Source organism: Hypanus sabinus, chromosome 3 (genome assembly GCF_030144855.1).
Source record: "Hypanus sabinus isolate sHypSab1 chromosome 3, sHypSab1.hap1, whole genome shotgun sequence".
NCBI classification, from domain to species: domain Eukaryota; kingdom Metazoa; phylum Chordata; class Chondrichthyes; order Myliobatiformes; family Dasyatidae; genus Hypanus; species Hypanus sabinus.
Window position 1 is genome coordinate 36,607,942 of NC_082708.1, and position 15,838 is coordinate 36,623,779.

The window sequence follows — 15,838 nt, forward strand, 5'->3', positions numbered from 1 at the left end:
TTATATACAAAGTACAGGAGTTGTGAAGTTGAGCATCTTGTATGCAACCTCATGAACAATTTGTATGCAAGCAGGTACTTTCTGATAGCCAGTAAACTGAAATGGGGAATCTAAGAACGGGGACAGAGGTCTTAATGGCAGAGGAGTAACAGCAGAGTTCACAAAGATTGCGGTGTATAGCGTGCTGGATTGCAGTGGTGCAGTGAGGAGTTAACAGAGCCACAGCACAACATGCACAGACTGTATTCGTCATTAAAACCCATACAGGCCCATCACCCACTCACAGCCCACCAAGGTGACGTGGCTCATAGATATTGCACGGGTGGCTGGTGTGGTGAACTACATATACCTGTCTGGACACGCCCCCAGCTGACTGCTCCAGTGGCTCCTCCCACAGACCCCTGTATAAAGGTGATCAAGGCCTGAGCCCGGCCTCTCAGTCTCCAGGATGTAGTATGGTGGTCACTCACTGCTTGTTCCTTCTTCCAGTCAATAAAAGCCGATATCTCGCCTTTCGTCTCAGAGTGAGTTATTGATGGTGCATCAGCTGGAAGGTTTTGTGAGGTTTTTTAGAGGAAGTTTCAGGAGCAGCAGTAGGTCCTAGGGTTCAGACAGTGTGCCTGCCTGGGTAGTGGGATGGTATCCAACTGTTGTACCAAACATTAGTACATTACCTACTCCCTCACCTTTTTTCCCCTAGGGTTGCTGAGCGAGCAAAAGTTTCAGAGACAACTTAAGTATGCTTAGATTTTTCTTTTCTCCTATTGTGGCCTCTGTACCATGTTTGCCCTGCCAGCAACATTGATGCTGGAGGTCACTCAACACATGAACAAACAAAGAACAGTACAGCACAGGTACAGGCCCTTCGGCTGAACCAAGTAAGTTAATAATCAAATGGCCAACTTAACTAATCCTTTATGCCTACATATTTCCATGTCCTCACATTCATTTGCCTATCTAAACACGTCTTAAAAGTCTCTAGTGTATCTTATACTCTGTTGTATATCAGCATGCTACTAAACGATGCAAACACAGGCTACTTCTTTATTAACAAGATTTTCCTTTTTACAATTATCTCCTCATGTTCATTCCACTGTATTTATGGTCAGCACAGGTCTGCTGTGCTGAAGATCCTATTCCTGTGCTGTACTGTTCTATGGTCAGAATGCTTATGCAAAATAAAATTAAACAAATTTTCATGTACCTGTCACATGTACTATAATATCCTATCATTAAAATTGAGTTTTTAATGTCCTGTATGTATTAACTATTTGGATTGGGTATTAAATACACAACGATGAAGATAGTCTTTCCTGGAACAAAGGTTTCAGTACACAGAATTTTTCAAAGAACATGGACAAAATACTAAATCATGGGTGAGCAGCACAATTGTAACTTCATATGGTACTTAACACAATTAAGGTTTATTCCCCAAAAGCAATTTATCGTGTCTGGATTAATTGTAACCCTTCTGAAGTTTAGAGAATAGCTATTTTTCTCCGAAATGAAGAAGGGGGCGGGAAATCATTAATCACAACTATGCAAATACACACAAACTATCCTGTTCAATCACAGTCAGCAGCTTTAACTTGTTCTGCATGCTTCTTGCTGCATACTGCACTCACAAGCAGATACTGTTCGTTCATAGAAAAGCATGGGATACAATTAATCTCTGACTGAGAGGATGGAGTAATGGGAAGCATGCTCTTTTATCGACCATTTAACTGTGAGTGGTTTCTGTGATATTTCCTTCTGTTACACTCTGAAGCGTTTGAAAAGTTAATGTTTTTGTTGTCAATGTGAAAGCACCATCAATGTAAAATTTTGGCAGACTCCATAAAGCTGTTTTGATTATTTAAACATGGAATGTTGAGGAAACTTAATTTTTTTTCTATCAACGGTAGCAGTGCTGAAGGTGGTTTATGAGCAGCAGTGTGAGTACCAACGTTGACTGAATACAAAATAACCCAATGTGTCAAAAACAAATTCAGAATGACTGATGCTTATATTTGCTCCATGTATATGTACTGTGTAGCATGACTGTTTTGAAAGATGGTGAATATACACTTTGTATTTTAAAGTACCATATCTTAAAGTTTCAGTTCAGAATGTTCCCTAGAACTTTAATACTAACACTTTAACTTGCATATTGGTCACAATCCAAGTTAGCTATGTGTATGCTTTGCAGCACTACAAAACTGAACATTTCGTTTTCTAAAATATATTGAGCAAAGGAGGATCATTGTCATTGGTTACTAATTTTAAATTCCTTGATGATGTATAATTACATGTATAATGACAGAAGCAGTCCATTTAGTTCAGAGAGTTTGTAATTGTGTTTATCCCCCTCAAGATAGTCCCTTCTCACATTATGTATCTGTGCTCTATCCATATGCAATCCCTTCAATCATTTATTTATTCTATTGTTTTACTGACTCAATCTTCACTTCAATCACAAATTAAAATAGCAGGTAAATAGTTTTGAATGCATACTTGGCAAATAGTGTTCCAAGTGGCACATGTCACATGTGCACTGATTGAGAAAAGTCAGGACGATGTGTTCTAGTTTTATAAAGTATATTCTGGGAGTCCAAATGCAGTCAATTACCAGAGTTTACAAAGACTCCATAAGGAGCACTTGTCTACAGTAACAAGTTAGTATTTATTTTAAAACGTACAATTCATGTTACTTCATTTAAAATTTAATTGTAATACACATTGTTAAATATGAACAAAATTATCAATCAAGGCCTTATTTTTAAAACCTGAATAAAATGTTACATGTATTCAGCCAAAGCAGACTCCCGATGCATTTTTTTTCCAGCAGACAACCCCTTAAAATGTAAGATCTGAACTGCCTTTGTAATTGTCCATAAAGCTGATTGTAAGTATTCTATTCTATGATTTTAAAACAATTAACTGGTCAGTAATACAAATCCAAGTGCATTGACATTCATCCTGGAAACTACCCTTTAACAAACATGCTATTCTCTTAAATAACTTGAATTAAAAAAAAAACAATCTGGATGTATATAAGATTAAGGATGATGAAATCTGTGCAGTTAAGTATAGATAGGTGATCAATAAGCTTCAGTCTCAGAGATAATTGAAATGCCATCAAGACATTGTATTTGGTCATCAATGCATAATGGAGATGGTTATATGGGACTGACATCTTGTACTCTTTGCTTATTTACATTTTTGAATCAGGCAGAAATCAGGAACTCATTTATCAATGTGTACGCTTTACTTTTACTTCCATCATAAGATTAAGGGGATACATTTCTGAGTTTTTGGTTGGTGATTTGTTAGACAGTACATCCCAGAGAGGGGTGTATAAAACCATAATCCCAGTTCGTTGATTCACAGTAGTGAGCCATGTAAAACTGCAGTTTAGAAATTCTAGTGTATCTCCAAGGTGTGCACCATCAGATCTCAATTGTAATTGAAACTCAGGGTCTTGGATAGAGCAGAGCAGGAGGTATACATTTTCACAGAGGAAATGAGCCATTTAATCCTTCTCTCCTGGGGCTGCCCACAGGATCTTGGCCACAAAGGTGGTTGGGCCTGTGGCAAGGATGAGACACCCAAAACCAGCTTTTGGAACAGAGGTCTGTGGCAGGGTGGGATGCATCTGTGTTTGAGCAGAAAAGCCAGGAGTTTGAAATGGAGATGGAACTGAGGCTATGAATCACTGGGAAATCTGAGAACAGAAGAATGCTTAAGAAAAAGGTTGCAGGATATTGAAGGTTGTGGGAATGAACCAGGACCTGCTGCAAAGAGGTAGTTAGATAGGGAAGAATAGAAAGAGGATTCAAAAGCCATGTGGAAAGCCAAATTATTTTAGTGTGGTGATGGAAGAGAGGGTTCAAGTGATATCAGTAGGTATATCACTATTTTAAGGCCTCTAAGCTCAGTAGTGAGGGAGGAGGGAGACAGATTCTGTTGTCCCAGAAGTGCTCAATAGAGTCCCCTCCAAAGTAATGTGATTCAAGTTTTCCTCTTTTCCACCAAATTGCTTTTTTCATTTTTTGGTATTAGTCCTTCTTGTTGTCAATTCTTATGCCCTTAATTTCTACTCTGATTGTTGGATTACTAAATTTATCAACTAGGATTTTTAAAAAATGATCATCAGACAAAAGGCCAAAACTAGACCATTCATTCCATCGAGTCTGCTCCACCATTCCAACATAAATGGCTTATTATCCCTCTCAACCCCATTGAGAAGTTGCCAGATATTGGATTTACATGAACTAATAGAAACTATCAAATTATGGGAAATTGACCAAGACTAGGACATCTAGAGAAAATAGTAGAGTGTCAAGGACTGTTGATGAACAGAAAGACCTTGGATACCTATCCATAGTACCATGTAAGTGATAGCACTGGTGGATGAGGAGGTGAAGAAGGAATAAGGCATGCTTGCCTTTATCATATGCAGTATCACCACACTATAAGAAGGATATGACTGTGCTAGAGAGGGTGCAGAGGAGATTCACTACGATGTTGCCTGGATTGGAGGGCTTTGGTTAGAAGGAGAGATTGGATAGACTGGGGCATAGAAAGCTGAAGGACCCGTGAGAGGCATTGATTGGGTAAATAGTAAAAATCTTTCTCCCATGCCGGGTGTGTCTAACTCAGGATGGTATGGGTTTAACATGAGAAGAGTATAAAGAGAGGAATGATTTTCACAAAGAGAGTGATTGATATCTGGAAAGCACTGCCAGAGGAGATGGTGAAGGCAGAGAGAATGACAGCATTTAAGAGGTATCCTCCATCTCCTTTGGAATAGCCAAGGAACAGAGTTACTAATGTAGACAAATTATATTATACTTTATAGATTTGTGTAACAGTTGTCATAGGTGGATTGAGGTGGATTGTGGTGGATTCAGGAGCCTATTTTGTGCTGTTTTACTCTATAACTCTATGTTCTGAACTCACTAACTTCTGCCAAGAGAGTACTTCAGAACCAAAAGCATCTGTTTATAATTCTGTTTTAAAACCATTATTTCTAATGTTTATTTGTGTCTAAAAATTATTCATGAGAAGCTGTGCATTAGTTCACTTGTAAAGTGGTATAGCCAATGAACATGAACTTTCTCACTCATGCAATAGACTTAGAATTTTATGTTGGTCCACTTAATGTGCTTTCTTTAAAAACTGCATAAATACTGTAAATTATACTAATTAATAAATAGCATATGTTCAACCTAGTTATAACAACCTGAAATAAAATATATGAACTGTTGTGTGTAAAAATCTCAGGAGATCAGCAGTTTCTGAGATACTCAAACCACATTGTCTGGCACCAACAATCATTCTACAGTCAGAACCACCTGGATTAAATTTCTTCCCATTCTGATGTTTGGTCTGAGCAACAACTGACTTTCTTAACCATGTCTGCATACTTCTATGCATTGTGTTGCTGCACTGTAATTGGCTGATTAGATATTTGCATAAATGAGCAAGTGTACTGATGTAGCTAATAACAAGGCCACTGACAGTAGCTTAAAAATAAACGAAGCAAGGATTTTTTCAATATTTCTGTTTGTTCTGCCATCTCCCTTGTTATTTGAACATGTTCTTACATTGATTTCTTGTGGTTTCTTTGTGATTAGTTAGAGATTTGAAGCAGTTGTTATCACTGTAAGGGTTACACCTTTGATGTAAAGACTAATTTGTCAGAGTTACTTCAATAACTGCCATGACAAAGAACTTCAATGGTGTCAGTGGCTCATATTGAGAAGTTCTTTCAGGTCAATGCCTTTGACCACAGGGCCATCAGGCAGTGGTCAGCACGTAAGGTCCTGCAGGCACTGCAGGAGAAGGACGAGATGGACACAGTGGGGTGGTTCCCTGAGCAGACTGTCCAGTTCATCTGGCAAAATGCCTCATCGCCAGACCTCACCAACAGGCACCAAAACCTCGACTTGGTGGTGAGAGGGGCCCTCCCAGTCCGATCCCTCCTGTATGCCCGGAACATCGCCTCCACATCCCTCTGCCCACGGGAGGACTGTAGTGAGGAGGAGTCGGTGACCCACCTCTTTGCACACTGTGGGTTTGCCGAGAAGGTGTGGAGGAGGATGGAAGGGGCAGTGTCAAAGTTCATCTCCAGCAGCTGCGTAACAGAGGACTCTCTGATCTACGAGCTGTTCTCGGGGACGCACACTGAGACCAACATACGGTGCTGCTGGCAGATCATCAACTCGGTCAAAGACGCTCTTTGGTCAGCCCGAAACTTGATGGTCTACCAGCACACGGAGATGTCCGTGAGGGAATGCTGCCGACTGGGATGATCTCGGCTGCAGGAGTACGTGCTGAGGGACGCACTCAAACTCAGTGCAGCCACCGCAAAGGCCCACAGTCTAGGGTCCTTCTCCCGTGGGAGTTGAGGGGTGGGTGGTGGGGTGTATACCCCTAAACCACTGTATGTAAGTATGGAATAACAGAGTGCCACCTGGGTGGCAAAAGTGTGGGAATGTAAAGACTGTAGTGGAAACATTTGTAAAGGACTGAGAGTCATCGAATGGTTTATTGTACTTAATTTTATTTTTGAATAAAGTATATTTTGATTATATAAAAAAATATTGTGAAGCCAGAATAAACAGACTGCCATAGTGATGGTGCAGCCACGTGCTCGACCAAGTTGAGGTTCCTGAGAATGACTCCAAGTTTCATTCTGAAAGTATAAACAAATGCAGAGCCAGAGGAAAGCAAAATTTTCAACAAGTTGAGTGTTCTTGTAACAAACAATCATTTAGCAAAGGAAGGAAAAGGGAAGTTTTAAAGAGACTCATGGTACACAAATGTTTTAAGATTTCATTAACTGCACTTGGCTATCGCAATGTCCAGAACTCATTTATCTTTATCCCAAATGTTTGGGCCATCTCAGTCTCATTTGGTTTGGCTCATTTCCCAGCAGTCTAGCTTAGTTGGTAACTTAACAATCTGGTTTTATTTCCCTCAAAGAACAGGATACGAACCCTCTTACAATAGCATCTATCAAGCTCCACAGTTAATATATTTGTAAACTTATGGCAGATTTTATTTAGACAGGTCTTACTTATCTGAGAAGTACTTCTATCAGCACTAGTTTCATTGAAGACAATGGATCACACATTACAATCCACACATCTGAATTCATGCAAGTTGTTCAGGCAAGCTGACTAAGTTAAGAGTCGTTATTGCATTTCATTCATGTGAAAATATTTGTGCCTTCTATGTGCACATCACCAATGAGCAGTGCTTTTTTTTCAGTTTTCCCTCTCCCAATCCAGAAATTCAACACAAAAAGTTAGCAAGGCCTTTCTTTGACCTTCTGGGTTTCTCTGGCAGATTCTTTGTTGGTCTAGAAAGAAATGGGTGTGGCAAGGATAATTAAAAATGTATGCTTCATGTATTCTTTACAGTTAAAGATCTAAATATTGTCAGAGCTATCACAATAATTCTATGGGTATTCCTTTCAATCAGAATCACCACATCACAGTGCTTGGTATTCTAGAGCAATATTAGGAGAGGTATTGTTATTAAATGCGTCACCCTTTTGAATAATTATATTAGGGTTAGCTATTTCTGTTCAGAGGGATGATAACTTCTCATGCATTCTTTCTTGTTGCCCTGGCCAGCATTCATCATTCAACTAAAAGAATATGTAGTCATTTACCTTGGGAATTTGCCGAGTGCAAACCACTGCTTAAAACAACCCTCTACCTTAAAACAAAGGTAGCACCTTTGCTTCTTTTGTCTACATGAATTGACTAACTAAGAATTTGAAGCACTAAGAGAACAATTTTGTAGTAATAAAATCTATCGAAAGAGAAAATATTGACGCAATGTCATCAAGGATTGTCTGCCTTGCCTCCAAAATAACTCTTGGTATGAATAAAAGAGTTGTGTGTCACAATTGTAGGTTGATTTCCATTCATAGATACAACATCTGCAGATTAAGTCATTTTTGATCAATTAAATTAAGTTAATAATGCCTTTCCTTGACCCACTGGGCTCCTCCAACAAATTCTTTATAGGTCTAGAAAGAAATGGGTGTGTGCAAAGATAACTACAGTGACATAATTTTGGGAATAATTGTAATATATATATTAAAATGAACTTCGTAATATAATTGGAGTATATACCAATTCAAATTAGTGCAAAATTAATGCTATTTTCCATTAAGAAAGTCATACAGCACAGCAGCACAGAAACAGGCCCCTCGCCCATCTAATCTGTGCTGACATTTTTTCTCACTCCTGTCTACCCACATCCAGATCATAGTCCTCTATACCCCTCCCATCCATGTACTATTCCAAACTTCTCTCAAGTGTTGCAATTGAACTCACTTCAAACACTTCCGTTGGCAGCTCGTTCCACAAATACAACACCTCCTGAGTGAAGTTCCCTCTGAAACCCCTAAGATATTTCACATTTCAACTTAAACCTATCTCCTCTAGTTCTAGTCTCACCCAATCTTAGGGTAAAAAGCCTGCAAGCATTCACTCAAAATATACCCCTCATAATTTTGTATACCTCTATAAAATCTCCCCTCATTCATCTCTGCTCGAGAGAATAAAGTCTTACCCAATTCAACCTTACCCTATAACTTTGTCTTCAAGTCCCAGCAACAGTCTTGGAGATTTTCTCTTCTCTTTTAAACTTACTGATATCTTTCCTATAGGTAGGTGACCAAAACTGCATAGAATACTCTTTCAGCCTCATCAATGTCTTATATTATGTCAACTTATGTATTAAGTGCTCTGATATATGCAGGACAATGTGGCAAAAACTTTCTTTATGACCCCATCTATCTGTGACATTACTTTCAAGAAATTATAGATCTGTTTTCCCTTTGCTCTACCACACGCCTCAGTGCCCTACCATTCACTCTGTTAGTCTTACCCTGATTTGTCCTGACAAAGTGCATCTCAATTTTGTCTGCGTTAAGTTTTATCTGCCATTTTTCAGCTTATTTTCCGAACTGGTCCAAATCATGCTATTATGCTGCAAACTTCGATCGCCTGCCTTTCTGAACACAACACCCTCAGTCTTGGTGTCATCAGCAAATTTGTTGATCCAGATTACCACATTAACATCTATTAACTGTTAAATAGGGAGCAGCAGCAATTTGATCCCCTGGAGGGGAACTGGCAGAAAGGAAAGGTTTTCTTTGACTTCTTAGACTATAAGGTTTTATGTTTAAGAGGAACTGTTGATGAGACTTTAGTAAACTGCAATATCATTTTTGTAGATGATACATATTGCTGCTATTGGTGTCTGAGGTGCTGAACAGAGTGGCAGTCAATGGGCTGCTTTGCCATAGATAGCATCATGCTTTTGGAATTGGACAGTCAGTCTATCAAATATTTTATCATGATCTTGAATTGTAAATGGAAGAAAAACTTCAGAGAATCAGGAGGCAGCCATCCTTTATAGAACACCTGCTCTTGCACCTTCACTATTTAAGTGACAGGTCCAGTTAAGTTTGTGGTTAGTGTCAGTGATTGTGGACTTAATAATGCTAATATCAGTATTGTCAAGGGGAGGTGGTTAACTGTCTCATTTTGAAATGTTCATTCCCTGACATTTCAGTAATATAAATTATACTTGCTACATCAGTCCAACATTGAACACTGTCCAGGATTGTCTGTGTGCACACACAAAAACCCTTTCTTTATCTAAGGAGCTGCAACCAAAACTGGAGATTGCAATCATCAGCAAAAATATCTCATTCTGACATGAGAGCAGAAAAATCAGTGATGAAGTGCCTGAAAGTGGTTGGGACTTGGAAGTCCTTGAATTAGATGATTGTCCTCAAGCAACCATATTTCCCTTCCTTTACTCCCATTATGCCTCCAGCCAATTGTGAGTGGGGGCTTCCTGCTGATTCCCATTGACTTTAATGTGATTAGAAGTCCTTGATGGCGCACTCAGTAAAACGTTGCCTTGATAACATTATGACTTGGAACTTATTACAACACAGGACCTAACAAAGACAAACAGGCTGAATTCGAACCTGTTTCCAGCTCCATAAATCTGATTTGTGTTTCACAGAATTGAGATGTCTCGGCTTGAGGGAAGGAAAAGATGGAAAACTAATTAGGTTCTGGCTGGATGTTGACTGTGCAAGTTGATTGGGCTGAATGATCTCTAACTTTAGAGTAAAAGTTTTTTTTTTTGCTTTGCTTTTTTGCCCGAGAACTAAATGAGTGCAGGTCTGTGATGGTCTCTGTCAGAATCAGAATTAGAATCAGGTTTAATATCTCTGCCATATGCTATGTCACAAAATATGTTGTTTGTGGCAGCAGTACATTGCATACATAATATAAACTATAAATTACAATAAGAAATATATCTGAAAATTAAACTTGTGCAACAGAATACTGAGGTAGTATACATGGGTTTATCGTCCATTCAGAAATCTGATGGCATAGGGAAGAAGCTGTTTCTGAAATGTTGAGTGTGTGGTTAGGCTCCTGTACCTCCTCCTTAATGGTAGCAATGAGAAAATGGCATATCCTGGATGATGGAGGTTTTCAATGACAGATGCCTCCCTTTAAAGGCATCACCTTTTGAAGATGTCCTCAATGCCGGGGAGGCTAGAGCTTAAGATGGAGCTGGCTGAGTTTGCAACTTTATGTATTTTTTTCCAATCTTGTACAGAGGCCCCTCCATACCAGACAGTAATACAACCAGTTAGAATGCACTCCATGGTACATCTGTAGAAATTTGCGAGAGTCTTTGGTGACATAGCTCAAACTCCTAATGAAATATAGCTACTGTCTTTGTAATTGCACTGATAAATTGGGCCCAAGATAGATGCTGACACCAGGAACTTGAAACTTCTCACCCTTTCCACTGATGAGGACTGGTGTGTGTTCCCTCGATTTCCCCTTCATGAAGTCCACAATCAATTCCTCGGCCTTACTGACGTTAAGTGTAATTTTGAGCAATGGTAAAATGGCTCAAATTTCCTTAAATGTAAAATTCAAGTGCAACAGTCTAGTGGAGCGAATTTGCAACCAATAAATTAGCTTTTTTTCAAGTTAATGTTGTTATTATTTTATCAGAAAATAGACAAACATTATTGTAAGCTGTAGCAAAGCAACACTTGTGCCTGAATTACAGGGTGTGGCAAATCTCCCAGGGAGGCAGGGTGTTCTATCTCAGTTCAATACAATGAAGGTGATTATAAAGACAAGTGAAGGATTGTACATTTCTTTCCAGGACTGAAATATTAGAAAATAAGGAGAATTTTTCTGAGAAGTACTTCGGTGAAAAAAAGTAACATTATCCTGTTACATGTCCTTGGGAAGGAGTTAAGAGGCATTGCCCAATCAAGGAGTTCAGATGATGTCACAAACCATGAGAATGAAGCTCAAGTGGTTCATCAACATAAAATGAACCCCAAGATTGAGTTACGCCCTATGGCTTCCTTATGAATATCTGTTATTGTCATAATACCTACTGCATGCTGTGTTTCGGGGGTGGGGAGCACTCAGTTGAGAGGTGTTGCATTACCTTTAGCTTCACAGCTGGCTGGCTGAGATCTTTGGTATATGTAGAGTAATGTTAGCAGGATTAAAGCATTGCATATCAAGTAGAGAAGCTTTATTATTTCAGTAATCCATTGGGTTATTTACTCTACAGTACACATTATAGGATAATAGGTATCTTGGATGGATGGCAAGCACTGATATATTAAGAAGTTCAGGTGACATAAATCCTGTGAGTGGAGCTCAAGCATGCAGTGAATGTAATTCATATCACAAGGCTTATTACTGCTCAGGAAAATGCCTACTTATTTGTTTCTGGCCAGTTTTTCCACTCTTGAGAAAATAAGATAATGATCAGGACACTGAGGTTTACGCAACCTGGGTTGAAAATAATAAGGTATTAGAGAAGCTTATTCAGAAACTTATAAAATAATATCAGACTTGAAATTTGGGTTCTCTGGACATTGTACAAAGAAATGAAGAATGAGGTTTTGAATGAAAATGGTGAAAATGGAATATGAAGAAATACCGTGGGACAGTAGCTACAATTTAGAAGCTTAGAGCAATGGCAGAGCAAGGTTCAAAGCAACAATGAAAATAAACAATGATAAACTGAAATGAGATAAAGGCAGCTGAAATAAAGCTTTGAGATTGTGTTTGAGGAGTAAAAGGGATGCTTTTGAGATGAAAAAGTATGATTAAAGATATATTGGATAATATAATCTTAGAGAGGAAAACTCAGATTAATATACTGCCCATCACAAAGATATTTACAACCTACAAAATATTGTTGAGGTTGTAGTGTTGCTCGATAAAGTCTTTAAACCTCACTTGAGTGTGCAACATTGTATAAGTTTAACATTTAATTCAAACAACAGCATACGCCTCAGTAAAAATGTTTTTCCGTTTTTGTGCTATTTTCCTTGTGACTCAAAATGAAGTGAAGTGTATGGGTGTCTGGCTTTTTGTAGGAAACAGTGGAGGATGCAAAGTGTGTTTTACATAGAGGATAAAAGATGATTCTTACTAACTTAAAGGGTAAATATTGAGAGAAACATAATTTGTAGATTTGATTTCCTTTTTTTAATCTTGTTTACTATTTTGGCACTCATTTTTGAGCACCTAGCTAGAAATATCAAAAATTAAAACTTCTGCTTAGAAATCTGAATATAGTGAACCAAATTACATTGAGTCTTTCTATTCAGATGAATTATTCATAATTGGGATATTTTGGGGAGTGAATATGAGAAATCTCACTGCTGACCTCAACACCAGCATGAAAAATGAACTGTCTACAATACTAGAGATTGTGAAGCCATTCATTTATACTTATTTTAGTGAACTAATTTTGCTGTTAAGATGTCATGTAATCTTTATCCCTTTGAAGTTATTGGGGAAGATTCTTAAGAACAATATTTACTCTCATTTTCAGGTAACATTGACTTATTAGAGATAGTTAGCATGGTTTTATGTGACTGAGTTTTTTTGAAAGGTAACAAAAATGATTGATATGAGTAGGACAGCAAACGTTGTTTACATGGACTTTAATAAAGCATTTGACAAGGTCCATCATTGTAGACATGTGCAAAAGGTTAAATTACATGGGATCAATGATGAGTTGGTAAATTGGATAGAAGATTAGCTTTGTCATAGAAGACAGAAGGCAGAGTTGGAAGGGTGTTCTATTCATTGGAGGTTTATGACCAGTGGGATTCTGTAAGGAATGGTGCTGTTCCTTGCAGAATCCCATCTGCAAACAAGAGACAATCTGTAGATGCTGGATATTCAAGCAACACACACAAAATGCTGGAGGAACTCAGGAGGCCTGGCAGCATCTATGGAAAAGTGTACAGAAGATGTTTCTGGGTGAGGTCCTTCAGCAGGACCCTTCATTCCGTCGACTGTACTCTACATAAATGCTGCCTGGCCTGTTGAGAATCCCATCTGTCATTGTTTGTAAGACAAATACATAAATGATTTGTTTGAAAATGTAAGTTTTCTGTTTAGGAAGTTGACAGATGACAGAAAATTGGTGGAATTGTAAAGCATTAAGAAGGTTGTCAAAGGATATAGCAGGATATAGATCAGACTGAAAGCTGGACAGAGAAATAGCTTACGGAGGCCAGTGAGTTGGTGGATTTTGGGAGGGCAAAAGGAGGAAGAAGCTACACAACAAATAACAGGACTCTTTGGAGCATTGATTACAGAGGGACTTGGGGTGCAAATCCATAGTTCCTAGACATGGAAGGCAAGTTTTTAAACTGAGAACGGTAAGTGCCTGGAATGCACTGCCAAGTGAGGTAATAGAAGCAGATAAAATAGTAATGTTTAAGAGGCATATAGAGGCATATTAGTAAGAGGCATATTAAGAGGCACATGAAAAGACAGGGAATTGATAGATTCATTCTGTGTGCTGACAGGTGTGATTAGTTAGATTGACATCATGGTCGACATAGACTTAGTGGCCTGACGGGCCTGTTTCTGAGAAGTTAAATAATTTTTTACATTATGGTTTCTTAGCATGAATTGTTTCAATGTTATAAAACAATAAAACATGATAACTTCCAAGGGGGTGAATACTTTATATAGGCACTATATATTCAAACCTCATTTTAAGTGACTTATGCATATAATTTCAAACAAGGTACTGTTGTCCACAATTTGAAAGAGATTTATCTTTAATCTGTTTTCAAATAAAACAACCAAGATGCATTAAAAAGAAAGATAGATTGCATTGTACTTTACAACTTTCAGTCTTTTGGGCTATTTCATTATTAGATGTAGCCTATTTTATTATCTAATTCTATTACAAAATTTAGAAAACTTAAAACACTTTCATTTCAAGGCGTTTCTTCAATCAAACCAGATATTTAACAAAATGGCTATAAGCCTCTTTTACAAAGTATAATAGTCTTTAAGAACCTGTGAGGAAGGCAACCAAGAGACCTATGACAACTCTGGAGGAGTTAAAAGCTTCAGAGGCTGACATGAGAGAGACTGCACATACTACAACTGTTGCCTGGGTGCTTCACCAGTCACTGATTTATGGGAGAGTGGCAAAGAGAAAGCCACTGTTGAAAAAACTCATATGAAATCTTGACTAGAGTTTTCCAGAAGGCATGTGGGAGACTTTGAACTCAGCTGGAAGAAGCTTCTATGTTCTGATGAAACCAAAATTGATTTTTTTTTGGCCATCAAACTAAATGCTATATTTGGTATAAGCCAAGCACCTCATATCATCAAAAATACACCATCCCTACCATGAAGCATGGTGGTGGCTGCGTCATGCTTTGGGGATGCTTCCTTGCAGCAGGCCCTGGAAGGCTTGTGAAGGTAGAGGGTAAAATGAATGCAGTAAATACAGGGAAATACTGGAGGAAAAGCTGATGCAGTCTGCAAGTGAACTGCCACTTGTGAGAAGATCTGTTTTCCAGCATTACAATGACCCCAAGTCTAAAGCCAAAGCTACATAGGATTGGTTTAAAAAAAACAAAGTTGATGTTCCGGTGCGGCCAAGTCAGAGTCCACACTTCAATCCAATTGAGAATTTGTGGCTGGACTTGAAAAGGGCTGCTAACTCACAATCCTTATGCAACCTAACAGAGTTTGAGCAGTTTTGTAAAGAAGAATGGAGAAAATAGCAGAGTCCAGATGTGCAAAGCTGAGAGAGACCTATCCACACAGACTCAAGGCTATAATTGCTGTCAAAGGTGCATCTACTAAATACTGGCATGAAGGGGGGTGAATGTTCATGCAATCAATTAATTTGTGTTTTATATTTGTAATTGCTTTAGCAGATCACTTTGTAGAGATCAGTTTTCACTTTGACATGAAAGAGTCTTTTTCTGTTGATCAGTGTCAAAAAGAGCCAACTTATATCCACTGTTCAGCCTAATTTTGTTGGACTAGATAAATTATTGGAGTGCGGTTAAAGTTCTAAGACATATCTAAGTCAAATGTTAGGCTACCATGGAATGGTGTAACTAGCCCAAAATAAAGGTAAAGAGATAAAAATAAGGCAGTAGTTACAAAATACAGCTTAGCAAACAAGATTATGATGACATTTGTAGTTTGCGTTTCTTGCTGGTTTCCTTGATTAACGAGCACAATTGGCTCAGGCTATAAAACAAAATGTATATCATTTTGTCCTCGTGGCAATATTCCCACATGTTTATATTTTTCTCTTACCATGTTCCTTCAAACTTTTTAGGAGACATAGGTTTCTAGGATGAATGTTATTGAATCATATGAGCAATCCCAAGAGATTGTCCATGCTTGAATGATCCTTCAGGATATGTTAAGGTTGAAGAGTTGTCCCAAATACTGAATAAAATAGAAAATGAATGTTTGAT

At 38.3% G+C, this 15,838-nt stretch overlaps 1 protein-coding gene across 5 annotated transcripts in view; it reads left to right on the top strand.

Moving 5' to 3' along the window:
* The first annotated feature begins 1,351 nt into the window (after positions 1-1,351).
* Positions 1,352-15,838, top strand: part of LOC132391196 (stAR-related lipid transfer protein 13-like) — a 414,973-nt gene continuing 400,486 nt past the window's right edge. For 2 of the 5 annotated variants that reach the window (XM_059964082.1, XM_059964083.1), the window contains exon 1: positions 1,616-1,726. The gene's annotated coding sequence lies outside the window, so the exon portion shown is untranslated. Of the gene's footprint in view, positions 1,377-1,604; positions 1,727-15,838 lie in introns of those variants that run through there. The other 3 variants (XM_059964081.1, XM_059964085.1, XM_059964080.1) reach the window with 3 other exon arrangements.